The sequence below is a fragment of the Rhodamnia argentea genome, chromosome 6 (genome assembly GCF_020921035.1).
Source record: "Rhodamnia argentea isolate NSW1041297 chromosome 6, ASM2092103v1, whole genome shotgun sequence".
Taxonomy (NCBI): domain Eukaryota; kingdom Viridiplantae; phylum Streptophyta; class Magnoliopsida; order Myrtales; family Myrtaceae; genus Rhodamnia; species Rhodamnia argentea.
The window spans coordinates 4320908-4326206 of record NC_063155.1 but is presented as its reverse complement, the minus strand read 5'-3'; positions in this window follow the sequence as shown (position 1 = coordinate 4326206).

Sequence of the window (5299 nt, the reverse complement as noted above, 5' to 3'; positions counted from 1 at the left end):
TCTGCTCGAGCCGGTGTCGTCGTGCGTTGACGTTTGCGTCGCCGCAGCCCGAGCTCGAATCACTTCTGTTCATCCTCGCGTCGCCTCGGTCTTCACCGGTCTTCTTCTCCACGAAGTAATGTCCCAGTAGCCTCCGCAATACGACGCCTGAACCTACAAGAGCTCGCTGGGTTCTCCTGCGGGCCGAGGAATCACGTCGGTGATCTCCAAGACACTGACGTGGCGGTCTTCGCGCCTAACACGGAAGACCGAACCGACACGATCCGAACATCATCCAGGCCTCGTCCGGTTCCTCAATACACTACGCCAAAAAAAAGAACAGCCCTCTCGGACGATCCTTCGTCACTACCTCCTCTACATTTGAACTTCACTTTGGCTCGGTCTTCAAAACCGGGGCTCGCAGTGATCTTAACAGGTGGTAATGAATCATTGGCTAACACACGCCTCGTCCAAAACGAGCTTCTACGATCCGGGAACTTTTAGATAACCGATGCAACCCGAACCACGACAGCCGACTCTCCCGTCTTTCTTCATCACCGGGACGATATTCGCTATCCAATCCGGGTAATGAGCGACTTCAATGAAATCGACTTTCAGAAGCTTCATTACTTCCTCTTCAATCTTTTTAGACAACTCGGGCTTTGTCCTTCTCAATCGCTGTTTCTTCGGCGGTATATCCGGGTTACTCGGTAGTGCATGTTGCACGATATCCGGATCCAATCCTGGCATGTCGGTGTACGACCAAGCAAATACATCCTGAAACTCTTGAAGAAGATGGACCAATCTGCGGCGCTTCGCTTCCCGTAACCCCGCCTCGATTTTGGTTTCTCGGATATTGTCTTCAGTACCCAAATTCACCGTCACGATCGGTTCAGCTGTTAACGGCTCTGACTCCTCGTGGCGACTCCATTCGATCTCAATCCCTTTCAAATCGTCACTATCGCTGCCTAAGTCCGAAGAATCGTCGCTCGGCGAATCCAAATCACATGTGCTTTTATCATGAATATGAAGAATGCTATGCCCGAGACATGATGCAGAAAGGTTAATTCATTTCAATGACATATAAACAAAAAACAGAAAAGTGTGTTTTTGAAAACATATTTACAACAACATTTTTCAAATGGGTAAGCCTCGGGAAATACCCTCATATCATCGGGTTATCCGGATTTTTTTTAAAAAAAGCCAAAACTAGGAAGCGTGTGAAAGTCCGGTCCTCGGGATTATACTTAGGCTCATAATTGCATCGTCATGGGACCGGCAAGATACTTTCACACGTCCTTAATAAACATGTGCTCGTTTTATTTAACTGGGAGCCGCATTACAACATGTACTTCCCCCAAGCCAACGGCTCGAGACCTGGGGGTATCCAAAAAACGGTTAGCACATCGAAACACAGTCCTTGGCAAGAGCGAGAAAAACATACGTACATGACAAAAAACAAACAAACCCATGATCCTACTCTGGAGAGTTGGGGGAACTGCCTGACGACTCCACCTCCTCGGATGCCGGAGGCTCATCCGGAATAATCTTCTGAGAATCGGTAGGCTCACTCTTGAGAGTCTGTTCTTCAAAGAAGGCGTTAACATCAAGAAGTGTGATGACGGTGTCGGTACCGGGTTCTTCGAACAGCTGTGCTATCCCTTCCAAGTTAGAGAGGCTTGTGTCATCTAACATTTTGGGCGGACCGGGAAAAAACAACCCGAGGGGATTTCCAATGGGTCGGCTACTAGAACTCTCACCCACCACCAAGCGAGCGGCATTATCCGTGCGACCTTCCTGGTTGTCCCGACTTCCTCGACCATAGCGACTACACCAGGTGGGAGATGGGTAAGGATTAGCTGCATTACGACGCCTACGTCGAAACAGACGAGCCGTGGGGCCGTCGGATCGGTTACGGCTTCCCGAATAACCAAGTCCGAAAGGACCATTATCCGGTTCTACGCGAATGGGTTCGGTGATGCCCTGACCATACAATCCCAAACCTTCTCCAGGGATATATCCGTATTGAAGCAACACTCTGCTAGACATAAGGGCGGGGCCGGACAAAGACGGGGGTTGAGTGACAGCATCTTCCGGGACATGTATTGTTGATACCGGTTCGAATGTATGATAACCGGCTTCTTCTTCAGCCCTAGGCGGAATGTATGAGACGACTACTCCCTCGGGAAGTCGCATGTCCATTTCTCCATTAACCGTTATCATTTGACCGTTATCAATAAGTCGAACCTTCTGATGGAGGCTTGAAGGGACGGCCCCGGCCATATGAATCCATGGTCTACCCAAGAAGATGTTGAAGGAAGATGGAATGTCCAGAATTTGAAACGTCATTGAGAACTTGGAAGGCCCAATTAACACTTCCAGTTTAGCCTCACCAAGGACATTCTTGCTCATACCATCGAAAGCCCTCACATTTGATCTAGATGGATGCATCTGCGACTCTTCAAATCCCAGTAGACGGTATGTACTCAGGGGGCAAATGTTCACCGTAGACCCATTGTCAATAAGGACTCGTGAAATCATTCCGCTTCGGCATTTAATGGAGATGTGGAGAGCATTGCAATGCGAAGGACCACCAGACGGAAGATCTTCATCAGAAAATGATATTTGATCATTCAAGAAAATAGAGCCAACGAATTCCTCCAACCGAAGTGCGCCAGTAGTATCGGGAACATGCACCTCATTAAGCACCTTTAGGAGGGCTTCTTTATGCTTCTCCGACGATTGGAATAACTCGAGGATGGAAATCTGGGCCGGTATTTTTCTAAGCTGATCCACCACGGAGAATTCACTAGTTTTTACAACGGACAGAAGATGTTCGGCCTCCGCTTCCGTCACGGGTTTCTTCCGAGACGGCCCTGGAGGTGCATAAGAACGACCCGTCCGGGTGACCGAATCAATCGCCTCGGTCCCATAGTCCCGTGTCACTTCCTTATTGTCGATGGCAACAGGCGCGCCTTCACTTGCAACCGCCGATGGTGTGTCAACCGTGATTGGGCATAGGCTGCTTCCCACGATGCCCAAGCTAGCATCCAACCGAGCCCCCATACGGATGAATTCTTCGGAAGTGAGATCAATAACCATATGGCCTTCATCTTCAAGTTCGTAATCGCCTAGAGCCTCTATGACGGTGAGGTCTATTACTACAGGCTCTACCATAGCGATGAGTGTCTCGTTCAAATCCGGTACTATTTCAGGGGCAACCGTATCATCAAGAGCAGCCTCTTTGGTACCGATAGGCTGTTCTGTTTCAATGAGCGCGATCGCTTTGTCGGTGGGCTCCAGTGCATCGAACTCATCTCCCCATTCATTCCAATACGTTCGTGTCTCCGGGATGGGCTCCTCAAAGAACCAAGACGGTGGTGAATATTTTACTAGGAAATCATATCCACCACCGGGCTGTCCCAAAGTGTCAACGATCTCCCCCGCAGCATATGCGCTTCGCAGGAATTCTTGATCCCATGAGTGCGAGTTGTACGAGGCATCGGCTACTAGATCGTGATTCTCGTCAGGCCGCGCCAACGCCACCTCGTGTACGTTCACGTTTTCCGACTCGACAAAGGCGTTTTACGGCTCGACTACGGCCGTCTCCAATTTTGGCTCGACAGGGGCGGTTTCGGGAATACCAACCACATGAGGGGTTGAAGAGCCAATGACTTCATTTGGAGTAGCCCGAATTACTCCGGTTCGGACCATCTCGGCGATGCGCACACGCTTCTCTTGGATGGGGATTAAATCCGTACCACTGTAATGTCCAGCCAAAACGAGTGCTTGATACATTTCCACGACATCTATTCGGAATCTCTTCTTGGTGACGCTTCTCACCTCTTCAATGATCGCCACATTTGGGGCGTGGCTCAGTAGCGGGTTTCTCTGCACATTCGGCTCGAAATCCTTAAACGACAAATGATTTCTTTCTAGAAGATCCTGAACTTTATGCTTGAGGACGTAGCAACCGTCAACGTCGTGCCCTCTTTCTCTCGTGTGGAAAGCACGGGATTTGGAAAGGTCGAACCCACGATACTTCGGGGGGTTAGCTCGAGCAGCTTCTTTAGTCACAAGTCGTTTGCCTAACAAAGCGGGTAAAAGTTGTGATAATGGCCTCGGCAAAGGAGTAAACTGTCTTGGCTTTCCGAGCCGAGTATTCTGATATCCGCTATTCCGATAACTTCCGGATGCAGACGCCATCCGATTGGGGGTAGGTTGGGAAGTTGGCGTCGATCGGGTAACTGGAGCTTGAACAAAGGATACTTCGACCTCCTTTTCCTTTCTGATTGGTGCCCTTCTGCTGGCCCCTTCCGCTATTCTTCCTTCGTGCATTCCACCCTCAATTCTCTCCCCGGCTTCGACGAGCAAGGGAAAATTTTGAAATCCTGCTCCAATGAGCTTTTGATAAAACTCATTAGGAAGAGTTTTTACAAACATGCTGATCATCTCGGGTTCCTCGAGAGGTGGACGAACTTCAGCAGCCAAAGCGCGCCATCTATGTGCAAAAACCCTAAATGACTCGTCTCTCTTCTTGATCGTACGGGACAACACTTCCCTTGTTGGGGCCATCTCAGTGTTGTATTGGTATTGTTCTACGAATGCCTTAGCCAAATCTTCCCATCTTGTAACTTTATCCGGCTTCAGATCCAAGAACCAGCGAAGCGCCGCGTCTTCCAAACTATTCTGGAAAGTCCGTATCAACAAAGGAACATTCTTGACGTACCGACCCATCCGATTGGTGTAATAAACTAAATGTGCCCTCGGATCGCCCTTGCCGGAATACTTCGTAAAGTATGGAACTTTAAACTTATTAGGAAAGTCGATCTTGTCATATCGGAACGGATCCCCGACATTTTCGAGTCCATGTTTGTCCTTGAGCCGCTGCTCCGGATCGGCAAATCGCTTTTTAGTTTCCTCCTCTAATTGGGCCGAGATGGCTGCTGAAATGGGATCAAGAGGAGCGGGCGCAAGAACTTGAGTTACCGCATCTTCAACGATCGGATTTGCCGGGAGGTCATCAACAAGACCCGGCATCTCAACCGGCGGCGGAAGCTGCACTTGATTCCGATTTCGTTGTACTGAAAGCGCTCTGACTTCGGTAGATAACCGGATCAACATAGCCCTTAAATCTTGGATCTCCGCGAAGGCGGCGGCTCCTAGATTTCGATTCTGCGCTTCATCATCCGCACGGGCCTCCATACGTGCCGTTATAGACCTAGTGCGAATGGGTGAACGCATAAAGCCCGCAATATCTACCTGCAGAAAGTGAAATTCATGAGTTATTTCGAATAAAAATGTACGCGATTTCCTTTGA